Below are 12,891 nucleotides of genomic sequence, written 5' to 3' on the forward strand. Positions count from 1 at the left end.
GTTAAAAGCACGCATTGCACACGGACCAATGATTCTCTATGGGGCAGCTCCCATCAGCCGTATATTTCTCGTCTGTATTCTATGGTCCGTGCCAATCGCAGCATGGGTATATGGGCACGGGACTATGGGATGGAGGATATGTATGATGGGTATATGGGCACGGGACTATGGGATGGCGGATATGTATGATGGGTATATGGGCACGGGACTATGGGATGGAGAATAAGTATGATGGGTATATGGGCATGGGACTGTGAGATGAAGGATGTGTGATGGGTATGTGGGCATGGGACTATGGGATGGAGAATAAGTATGATGGGTATATGGGCACGGGACTATGGGATGGAGGATATGTATGATGGGTATATGGGCACTGGACTATGGGATGGCGAATATGTATGATGGGTATGTGGGCACGGGACTATGGGATGGAGAATAAGTATGATGGGTATATGGGCATGGGACTGTGAGATGAAGGATGTGTGATGGGTATGTGGGCACTCGACTATGGGATGGCGAATATGCTGTAATGCTGTAGATAAGCCCCCGATGTAACCTGAAAGAACAACGAGTTATATTATAAATTGAGAGAAGAAAGCTACTGACCATCGATGCAGGGATCACTACAAATAACAAATTTTTATTGATAATAGACAAACAGAAGATTGTTAAAAACATTAAAAAGTCAAAAAATGACAAAGACAAAGCACAGGACCCACAATAGAGCCAAACAAGCCTCCCTGAAGTGGATAATGATATATACAAATGGCTTTAAAATGTATTATAACAAGCCTGCAACAATATTACATTTTCAAGTATATACATATCTGCTTAGATCTTAATAGTCCTATACAGAAGTAAATCTGTTAGAATTAAACATCCTGTATAACAGGCTATGCAAATGCACACTGATGGAAACCATATAGATAAAAGGAACACACTGCAGCCATAGGATACAAACAGAATCATCAACCTATATAGAATATCACATGTAAAGTATAGCCCAATAGCTGATAATGCAAAAATGAGATCCTGTCTGCATGGTCCCAATGTAAAGCGGTGGCGACACGCGTCGGGCACTCCACAAGCTCCCCCCTTGTAAGTGGCTTTACATTGGGACCATGCAGACAGGATCTCATTTTTGCATTATCAGCTATTGGGCTATACTTTACATGTGATATTCTATATAGGTTGATGATTCTGTTTGTATCCTATGGCTGCAGTGTGTTCCTTTTATCTATATGGTTTCCATCAGTGTGCATTTGCATAGCCTGTTATACAGGATGTTTAATTCTAACAGATTTACTTCTGTATAGGACTATTAAGATCTAAGCAGATATGTATATACTTGAAAATGTAATATTGTTGCAGGCTTGTTATATACAAATGGCTTTAAAATGTATTATATCATTATCCACTTCAGGGAGGCTTGTTTGGCTCTATTGTGGGTCCTGTGCTTTGTCTTTGTCATTTTTTGACTTTTTAATGTTTTTAACAATCTTCTGTTTGTCTATTATCAATAAAAATTTGTTATTTGTAGTGATCCCTGCATCGATGGTCAGTAGCTTTCTTCTCTCAATTTATAGTCATTGTTCATACTGACTGCAGGTGGATCCATTTTTCATTTAGTGGTGCCCTCCTGTGATTTTATATATAGCGAGTTATATTATACTCACCGGGGGCCGGTCCGGTCCGATGTGTGTCGCATGTCCGGGTACGGTGCCTCCCATCTTCTAGTGATGACTTCCTCCTTCTTACTTCTGTCTCACTCCTGCGCAGGCGTAATTCTCTGCCCTGTTGAGGGCAGAGTAAAGTACTGCAGTACCCAGGCGCCAGACCTCTCTGACCTTTCCCGGCTCCTGTGCCCTTCAGTATTCTGCTCTGCCCTCAACAGGGCATAAAATTACGCCTGCGCAGGAGCGCGACAGAAAGCAAGGAAGAGGACTTCATCGCTAGAAGATGGAAGGCGCCGGACCCGGACCTGCGACACCCATTGGACCAGACGGCCGTGTGGGTGAGCATAATATAACTCATTTTTCTTCTCTTTCAAGTTACATCGGGGGCTTATCTACAGCATTACAGAATGCTGTAGATAAGCCCCTGATGTCAGTGGCCACATCTCACAGGGCAAAAATGAGGTGACAGATTCCCTTTAATGACCAAGCCAATTTTTACAATTCTGACCAGTGTCACTTTGAGGTTACAATTCTGGAACGCTTTAACGGATCCCGGTGATTCTGACATTGTTTTTTCGTGACATATTGTACTTCATGATAGTGGTAAAATTTCTTCAATATGACTTGCGTTCATTTATGAAAAAACGGAAATTTGGCAAAAAAAATGTAACACTTTGCAATTTTCAAACTTTTAATTTTTGTACCCTTAAATCAGAGAGTCATATTGCACAAAATTGTTAATAAATAAAATTTTCCACATGTCTACTTTACATCAGCACAATTTTGGACACAAAATTTTTTTGTTAGGAAGTTATAAGGGTTAAAAGTTGACCAGCAATTTCTCATTTTTCCAACAAATTAAAAAAACATTTTTTTTAGGGACCACCTCACATTTGAAGTGAGTTGGGGGGGTCAATATAGGAAAATACCCCAAACTGACACCATTCTAAAAACTGTACCCCTCAAGGTGCTGAAAACCACATTCAAGAAGTTTATTAACCCTTCAGGTGCATCACGAGAACTAAAACAATGTGGAAAGAAAAAATGAACATTTCACTTTTTTCACAAAAAAATTACTTTGGAATCAAGCTTTATTTTCACAAGGGAAGTAGGAGAAAATGGACCACAAAATTTGTTGTGCAATTTGTCCTGAGTACGCTGATATCCCGTATGTGAGGGAAAGACACTTTTTGAACACATGGCAGGACTCAAAAGGGAGGGAGCACAATTTGACTTTTTGAACGCAAAATTGGCTGGAATCAATGGTGGGCGCCATGTTGCGTTTGGAGAGCCCCTGATGTGCCTAAACAGTGGAAACCCCGCAATTCTAACTCCAACCCTAAGAAAGCCCTAATCCCAACACACCCCTATCCCCAACCCTAACACTAGTTCTAACCTTAGCTATAACCCCAACCATAACCCTAATGGAAAAAATAATTTTTTTTATTTTATTATTTTTACCAAAGGTAGTAATAAAGGGGGGTTTGAGTTACTTTTTTTTTTATTTTGGTCACTGTGATAGGGTCTATCACAGTGATCAAAGTGAACCTATAGGAAAAATCTATTGTCGCCGGGTGCTGGCCAGCAGATCTTGGCTGGCACACTGTGCATGCGCCCGCCATTTTCTTCCCGGAATAAGACACCGGGGGGACAGGACTGGGAGATGCAGTAATAAAAAAGCAACAATATACCATACCTGTCCATTGTGTCCCACTCCGTAATCCATATCTGGGGGATATACATTTTTCAACCTGGACGGTGCTAAGATGCGACCGTCCAAGGTGAAAAACCACTCGTGAAACAGATGTTGCCAGCGCAGCGTCGGTGACTAGAGCTGACGTCACGGAGTCTGCACTCCCTCGCAGCCTGATCCGCGCTGAACTCTGGAGCGTGGGAAAATGGCAGTTCATTTTGCCACGCTCCAGACATCAGCACGGGTCAGGCTGTGAGGGAGCGCAGCATCAGTGACATCACTGCTATTCACTGAAGCTGTTCTCGCAGCCAGGCTGAACTGCTGTGACCTCAGGACCGTGAGAAAATGCCAGTGATGAGGTCACCGGAATCCACTGAAGCAGATTAGAACACGTTTGCATACCTGTATGACAGTTTTACAGATGGCATATGCTGGTATAAACCAAATAGTGATTTCACACGTCTATTGCATTGTAAATTGCCATAGAGAGTCACCAAAGTTAAAGAGAAGTACATCACCTGCGATGGCTAGGAATGGCAGGACCTATGAAAAGACCAGGACAGCCGCACATCCCCATATGGTATGCCGTCTTGTATTCCTGCATGACAGTTTTACAAAGCATTGTTATTTACCTCAGTGGATTCAGTCATTGCACTAAGCACTTTTATACTTGGAACCCTGGATTTTGACACCACTTAAAACAGAATCTGATAGATTGGTATATATAGCTAAATAACTTTGTCTCTAATAAATTGCATTTTCTACATGACATCAATACTGTGACCTGTACTCTTTAGATCCAGCTTCCCCTTTTTCTGCACATCCCCCCCCTTGGAAGTTTATTTCCACCCTGTTCCTTTTTTCCCCCTTTATGTTTGTTTTTAGTATTATGCCAATAAATCCTGATTTTATTACTTCTGTTGGAATCACTTTGTATCCTTTGGCAGTAAAATATTGCTGTCATGGATAGTGTATCTTTCTATATTTAGAGTGTCTAGCATGTTAATTTTTGTCTTTTGGACACATTGGAATTACTAGACACCCAATATGTGTAGGTTTTTGCTTTTTTGTAATAAAATATATTTAAGAAAGAAAAATTTTTGTGGTGGGAAATGTTTAGTTTCCATTACTTTTTTTAATATTTTGCAATATGCATGTGTATATGTATATTTTTGTTCCCCGAAAGATCAGTGTATGTTGGATAATCATAAGAGCCTCGGCTACAGGGGAAAGTCAATGGCAGAGCTGATCTGGGTCTCCTAGTTCTGAGCAGCTCTGCTATTCTGTAAGACACCCGATGCTCATGTGTTTGCAGGCCTATCAGAAGCTTCTGGACATCACATAGCAACTCACTGAGCGCTGTGTAGCTGGCAAAACAGAGGATGTCTCTAAAGTCTGGATACATAATGAGAATTCCTAACTATAATAGAACAACATCTGTCCTATACCCAGGGTCCACGGCCGTGCCTGACAGCCATATAGTGGCCCTGGTGCTGCTAGATTGCTGGAACCTTGCACTAGAGAGGAGCGGATCAATTTGCGGTACTCCGGTCCACGTCTGTGCGTCATGACGCCTAGATGACAGGACGCCAGCTGTGATGAATCAAATGCCACATCTGGAAAGCAAGAGATTTGTGGGCCTCCTGTCTAGTTGTCAGGTACCACCGTCCTGGACACTGCATCAGCGACTTGTGGATCAGTTCCATTATCTTCACCCTACAACATAAATTTACAATGGTGTGAGGTTGAAGCTTGGGACCTAGAGCTGAAAACAAATATTAGGCAGGGAAACTGCCCCAATGCAGCCAGTCTGACATGAATTTGAAGAGTAAATACACTGGTCTCCTCAGGTCTAGCATGTAAAAATTGTAAGCAGTTAGTATACTGGAATTCTGGGCCTGACCCACTGTAACCATGCAGGCACTAAGTATAAACCCTACTGCTTTTCAATGGATGTCAGGAAGCCACTAATTTGGTAAATGAGCCATTAGCATACATTTCTGCAGAACTTTTGTTGGGTGTGAACTGGCTTTTACTGTGCACAGCGGTGCTCACTATGAATGGATCATTAACCCATGTGGGTTCCATATAAATTATGATAACATTTAGGATAACTACATCACATATGTCCGTATGGCAAAAACCCATATAAGGGGCCACTCAGAGGGGCCCCTGAGGTTTTCTGTTGTACATCTTAGGCTACGTGCACACGCTGCAGATTCACCTGCGGCTTTTTCCGCGCGGATCCGCAGGTAAAGTGACCTGCGGTTTTCCTGCAGATTAGCCTGCGGTTTTGCCCTGTGGTTTCACACCTTTACTATGTAAGGCTGTGTGCACACGATGCAGATTTGCAGCGTTTCCGCAGCAGATTTTACCGCGCAGAAACGTTGCATATCTGCATTGTGATGTACAGTAGCCTTAAATTCAATGGAAAAAAAAAAACGCTGTGCAGACGCTGCAGATTTTTCCGCGGTACAAAATCCGCAGCATGTTACTTCTTTTGTGCGGTTTTCCATCTGCTCCATTCTCCAAATCCGCAGGGGGAAATCCGCAATGGAAAACCGCAAGAAAACCGCATGAAAAATGGAAGAAATCCGCAGGAAAAATGCAGGTCATTTGACCTGCGGATTTCTTCCATTCTGCGCGGAAAAATCCGCAGGGCCAAAAAGTCCGTCTGCACTCAGCCTTAAAGGTGTGAAACTGCTGCGGAATACGCCCAAACAATTAACATGCTGCAGTTTGTAAACCACAGCAAAACCGTGTGGAAAAAAATGCAGCGTGAGCACAGCGATTTTGAAATGCCATTGGATAACATCGTACTGCACCATGTCTGCAGAACTGCTGCGTTTCCGCAGGGCCAAAACCGCTGCGGAAACGCAGCAGAATCCGCAACGTGTGCACACAGCCTAAGGCCATGTGCACACTATGCAGATTTGCAGCGTTTCCGCAGCGGATTTTACCGCGCAGAAACGTTGCATATCCGCATTGTGATGTACAGTACCTTTAAAATGAATGAAAAAAAAAAAACGCTGTGCAGACGCTGCGGATTTTTCCGCGCAGTTTTCCTGCGGTACAAAATCCGCAGCATGTTACTTCTTTTGTGCGGTTTTCTATCTCCCCTGTTACCAAATCCGCAGGGGGAAGACCGCAATGAAAAACCGCATGAAAACCGCGTGAAAAATGGAAGAAATCCGCAGGAAAAATGCAGGTCATTTGACCTGCGGATTTCTTCCATTCTGCACGGAAAAATCCGCAGGGCTCAAAACTCCGTCTGCACTCAGCCAAAAGTCATGCGTTTCACAGGCTGCAGTTAGGATTTCCTGTTTGCGTGTCAAAAGGCGGAAGTGACGCTATACCATGCGCCGAAAGCAGAGTGTGTGCGCCGCACTCGGAAGCTGCCCACTGCTCGCCTGATGAGGCTTTCTCGGATCCCTGCTCGTCTTCTGCAGCCGGTGTCCTCCAGTTTGGAGTCGGCTCGTACGTGACTCCGCCAGCAGCCGCTGCACACGTCACGTCCCTCCTGCACACAGACATGCGCCTCCCTCTGTGACTCCTCCCTTCGGAGATGCCCACTTCCCCCATTTGCATCCTTGTTAGGGTGCTCATGTTGGGAGCCTCCATTGTCACCCTTCAGCGTGCATACATATGATCTGGCATGGATGATGCTCATGTCACATGCCTGCACTTTCTCCCCCCTCCTTCACTTGTCAGTGGCTATGGTCAGATGCATAGGTCTATCGTATTTTATCCATTACTAGTACATGAGCATTAATAAAGGGATAGCCCTGGTCATTAGAGGGCCCATAACATACTAAAGCCTATCTTTGTGTAATGGACTCACTGTTAGGATTTCACAATCCCGCTGCGCATCACGTGGCCGCTCACATGCAATCTGCGTACAGGCAATTTTATTTAATCTCAGGTGCAAGCTGCTGCGACCACATATCCAAACCAGAAAGTGTCGCAACCACTCTGAGTGCTAAGATGTACCCTAACGTTCAGGCCACTGAGAGAAGTGGAGGAGCCCGCGGTCAGCACGTGATCAGCAGTCTCGTCACGAGGGCCCTGATTGGGAAACATTGTCATCCTAACAGTGAGCACATTACACTTCGAACTCAGAAAGAAATGTATACATGGCCTGGACAATGCATTCACCAGTCCGTACTTACCAGCACAGTGACTGGAGCACATATGTTACTCCATTAAAGGTTCTAGAAAAAGAATCACTGACGTCTCTATCACTTACAGAGACGGAGCCGAGCATTTCTAACACAAAGAGATAATGGAGAACCAGCGGGGCGAGAACCTGACTGACATCAAAGACGAAGCATTAGAAGACGATGAGATCTGTGTGAAGCTTGTCCAGGAATTTAAAGAAGAGGATCAGTGTTCAGGTATCTGCAGAGGAGAGAATTGGTCTCTGTGTAATCTCTGTAATTGATCCCTCAAAGAAGTCTTTGCCAAAACTCTAATACTAAAACCTGTATGTTAGTCAGTGAAAAGGCTTTTCTTTTTTTCCTATTCTGTGTGTGTGGGTAGGCTGCAGAATGCTGACAGTGTGTAATATACAGTGAAGGAAATAATTATTTGATCCCTTGCTGATTTTGTAAGTTTGCCCACTGACAAAGACATGAACAGTCTATAATTTTATAGGTAGGTTAATTGTAACATTGAGAGATAGAATATCAAAAATAAAATCCAGAAAATCACATTGTATAAATTATATAAATTTAATTGCATTTTGCAATGAGAAATAAGTATTTGATCCCTCTGGCAAACTAGACTTAATACTTGGTGGCAAAACCCTTGTTGACAGGCACAGCAGTCAGACATTGTAGTTGGTGACGAGGTTTACGCACATGTCAGGAGGAATTTTGATCCACTCATCTTTGCGGATCATCTCTAAATCATTAAGATTTTGAGGCTGTCGCTTGGCAACTCGGAGCTTCAACTCCCTCCATAGGTTTTCTATGGGATTAAGGTCTGGAGACTAGCTAGGCCACTCCATGATCTTAATGTGCTTCTTTTTTAAGCCACTCCTTTGCTGCTTTGGTTGTATGTTTTGGGTCATTGTCTTGCTGGAAGACCCAGCCATGACCCATTTTAATGTCCTGGCGGAGAGAAGGAGGTTGTCACTCAGGATTTTACGGTACATGGCTCCATCCATTTTCCCATTGATGTGGTGAAGTAGTCCTGTGCCCTTATCAGAGAAACATCCCCAAAACATAATGTTTCCACCTCCATGCTTGACAGTGGGGACAGTGTTCTTTGGGTCATAGGCAGCATTTCTCTTCCTCCAAACACGGTGAGTTGAGTTAATGCCAAAGAGCTCAATTTTTGTCTCATCTCATCACAGCACCTTCTCCCAATCACTCACAGAATCATCCACGTGTTCATTGGCACACTTCGGACCGGCCTGCACATGTGCCTTCTTGAGCAGGGGGGGCCTTGCGTGCACTGTAGGATTTTAAACCTTTACGGCGTAATGTGTTACCAATGGTTTTCTTGGTGACTGTGGTCCCAGCTCTCTTGAGATCAATAATAAGTTCCCCCTATATATTTTTTAGGCAGATCTCTCACCTTCCTCATAATCAAGGATACCCCGCGAAGTGAGATTTTGCATGGTGCTCCAGATCGATGTCAATTGACAGTCATTTTGTGTTTCTTCCATTTTCTTATTATTGCACCAACAGTTGTCTCCTTCTCAACCATCACCTTACTTATGGTTTTGTATCCCATCCCAGCTTTGTGCAGGTCTATGATCTTGTCCCTGACATCCTTCAAAAGCTCTTTGGTCTTGCCCATGTTGTAGAGGTTAGAGTCTGACTGATTAATTGAGTCTGTGGACAGGAGTCTATTATAAAGGTGGCTATGTAAGACAGCTGTGTTGTGAGTTCATTCTCTGGTCCACCAGTAGTGAGTTCTCCTTCCAGACTCCCTCTGGTGGTAACAGGAGGTAGTGAGGCTGATTTAATCAGTAGAGATCTGCCACCTGATAATGAGGATGACGATTGGACCTCGGGAATCTTAGACTGGATTTAAGACAGCCGACGCCCTAAGTCAGTGCTGGTGATTGCTTCTGGCTTCTCAGGTCTTGGTTTTCAGCTCTGTTCCAGCCTTTTCAAAGCTATGTGTTTTTGCTAATGTTCACACTTGATTTTGTTGGTCTATTCAGTTTTTTGTGTGTTCAGCCAGCCCCGGCTGGGACTGTGCTGAATTTCCACTCTTATTTATCTGTATTTGCCAATTTTCTTTTTAGTCCCTTATTAGATTGGCCCTTTTTTGCTCTGTCTCAGAATATTTCAGAGTGCTGATATAGTGGGAGAAGCCTAGTGACTTCAGGGTTAATTTTGCTATCAGAAGTGTTGGACATTATTTTGGTAGGGTTTTTGGCAGATTGCAGACAGTGTCTTTCCTTTCCTATCCTTTATAGTTAGTTTGGGCCCCATCGTTTGCTCAGCCTATTTTCCTGCCTGTGTTTGTGTTTTCATCTTGTTTCACCGTCAATACATGTGTGGGGGCTGTTATGAATGGGTCACCGAGGAGGAACAACAAAAAGCTAAGTCCCAGAAAACCAGAGAGGTTGGTCACTATGCAGATTGCAGATCCCTGATCTTAACCAAACAACTAACAGTAGCAGTGGAGTGTTCCTACGTTGTTCCTAGACGCCTCGTCACCGCCGGAGGACTACATAAACCTAAAGCAAGAAAAGGAAAAACTAACTGCCCCAGAGCAGACCCCAAAGGAAAAGACAGCCCCCACACATGTATTGACGGTGAAGCAAGATGAAAACACAAACACAGGCAGGAAAATAGGCTGAGCAAACGATGGGGCCCGACTAACTGGAAAGGACAGGAAAGGTAAGCCACTGTCTGCAATTTGCCAAAAAACCCTACCAAAATAATGTCCAACACATCTGATAGCAAAATTTACCCTGAAGTTACTAGACTTCTCCCACTATATCAGCACTCTGAAATATTCTGAAACAGAGCAAAAAGAGGCCAATCTAATAAGGGACAAAAAGGCAAATTGGCAAATACAGTTAAATAGGAGTGGAAGTTCAGCATAGCCCTAGCAGGGGCAAGCTGACCACACAAGAAACTGAATTGACCAACAAGCGCAAGTGTGAACATTAGCAAAAAGCAAACTTAAGTTAAGAAGACTGGAAGGGAGCTGAAGTCCAAGACCTGAGAAGCAGACTGAATCACCAGCACCAGGATAGGGCGTCGGCTGTCTTATATCCAGTCTGATACTCCAGAGATCCAATCGTTATCCTTCTCATCAGGTGGCAGATCACTACCACTTAAACCAACCTCACTACCTCCTTTCACCACCAGAGGGAGAACGGAAGGAGAACTCTCAACTGGTGGAGCAGAAAATGAGCTCATAACAGGGGGCTGTCTATTCCTTTAGGGTCTGCTCTGGGGAAGTTAGTTTTCCCCTTTTCTTGCTTTAGGCTTATGTAGTCCTCTGGCGGTGACGAGGCGTCTAGATCATTGTAGGTACGCTCCACTGCTACTGCTAGTTGTGTGGATAGGATCAGGGATCTGCAATCTGCATAGTTACCAACCTCTCTGGTTTTCTAGGACTTGACTTTTTGTTGTCCTCCTCGGTGACCCATTCATAACACAGCTGTCTTTAACCCTTTTCCGACGTTGGGCATAAATTTCCTTTGATGTGGGCTCCGGCACTGAGCCCACATCTTTCCCAGGACATGTCAGCTGTTTTGAACATCTGACATGTGCCCGGAATAGCCGTGGGTCGAATCGCGATCCACCAGAAAGTATTAACCCATTAAATGCCGCTGTCTGACGCTGACAGCGGCATTTAACTTGCGAGTCACCGGTTCATTGGCATGACAACCAGTGGTCTCCTGGAGACCTCTATGGTTGTCAGTGTCAGCTTGCTGTGACCGCTATCCAGTGGTCAGCGCTCATAGCAAGTGAGCAATTCTACTATATAAAGGTGATCTGATCATCGCCACTATGTAGCAGAGCCGATCGGGTTATGGTAGCTTCTAGTTCCCCATGGAGGCTATTGAAGTATGCCAAAAATAAAAAAATGTTTTTAAAAATATATAAAAATATAAAAGTTCAAATCACTCCCCTTTTGCTCCATTCAAAATAAAACAAACCTACACATATTTGGTATCGCTGCGTTTAGAATCGCTCGAGCTATTAACAAAAAAAGGATTATCCTGATCGCTAAACGATGTAGCGAGAAAAATTTCAAAACTCCAGAATTACGCTTTTTTGGTCGCCGCGACTATGCATTAAAATGCAACAACGGGCAATCAAAAGAATGTATCTGCACCAAAATGGTATCATTAGAAACATCAGCTTGGCGGGCAAAAAATAAGCCCTCACCCAACCCGAGGTCATGAAAAATGGAGACGCTATGTGTATTGGAAAATTATGTGATGTTTGTTTTTTTTAACATAGTTTGGAATTTTTTTTCACCACTTAGATAAAAAAGAACCTAGACATGTTTGGTGTCATTGAACTCATAATGACCTGGAGAATCATAATGACAGGTCAGTGTTATCATTTAGTCAACCTAGTAAAAAAGCCAAACAAAAGACAAGTGTGGGATTGCACTTTTTTGTGCAATTTCACAGCACTTGGAATTTTTTTCCGTTTTCTAGTACACGACATAGTAAAACCAATGATGTCGTTCAAAAGTACAACTCGTCCCACAAAAAATAAGCCCTCACACAGCCAAAAATAAAAAAAGTTATGGCTCTGAGAAGAAGGGTAGCAAAAAATGAAAATGCAAAACCAAAAATACCTCCGGTCATGAAGGGGTTACGAATTAAATTATATAGCTTCACCTATACTTTATAATGTTAAACATGTACAACACACGGATGTCATTGATGTGCTGTACACGGTTTTCAGGAACTCATAGACTAGTATTGGCCCTTGTCCTCTGTGCTGCTAAAAAAAAACCAGACATGTCTCTCTGTGGTTTGCATGGTCACACGGTTGGGTTATAATGGATATGCATTGGATCATTGAAAAAATGGATACCACAGTTATTGGAAACATGAACGTGTGAAGGATGACACATGGATGACATCAATGTGTGTTCTCTGTGTGCGGGATGTTTTGCCGCCCATGCTGATGGTAAAAAACGTACATGCACACAGTGATATGGGCACAGACCCATTCATTTGAATGGGTCTATGTGTGTCATTGTCTCCGGTATGTGTGAAATCTGTCACCACATGTACCTGAGACATGGATGTGTGAAAGAGGCCGTAGTCTGTACCATATCGCCTGCCTTATTGTTGGATCAGGCTGCTGTACCCGTTCTCCTCCCGTAATTCCCCCCTTACATTGTACATCTATTACAGACTCACAAGGAAGTCAATGCATGGAGGGCAGATTTCTAATACAGCAAGCAAAATAGTGGTAAAGTACAGCCTAACCTAGCATTGACCAAATGATAGACATAGCTAATTTCTGCTTGTATACTGAAGGGAATAGTGTAGGGGGAGTCTGGAGGGGGACTTTAGTTTGA

General features: G+C 43.5%; 1 protein-coding gene and 1 long non-coding RNA gene across 2 annotated transcripts in view; one reads left to right on the forward strand and one right to left on the reverse strand.

Annotated features, from left to right (window-relative positions):
* The window catches only part of LOC141073601 (uncharacterized), a 159,839-nt gene that overhangs the window by 104,989 nt on the left and 41,959 nt on the right, over positions 1–12,891 (forward strand). The window lies entirely within an intron of this gene.
* On the reverse strand, positions 2,350–6,861 carry LOC141073602 (uncharacterized). The gene is made up of 2 exons (XR_012227015.1): positions 6,726–6,861; positions 2,350–5,085 (listed from the first exon to the last, which is right to left on the reverse strand). It is a non-coding gene; the product is annotated as an uncharacterized lncRNA (long non-coding RNA).

This window comes from Dendrobates tinctorius, unplaced genomic scaffold (genome assembly GCF_039654945.1).
Source record: "Dendrobates tinctorius isolate UK_male_01 unplaced genomic scaffold, ASM3965494v1 ptg000308l, whole genome shotgun sequence".
NCBI classification, from domain to species: Eukaryota; Metazoa; Chordata; class Amphibia; order Anura; family Dendrobatidae; genus Dendrobates; species Dendrobates tinctorius.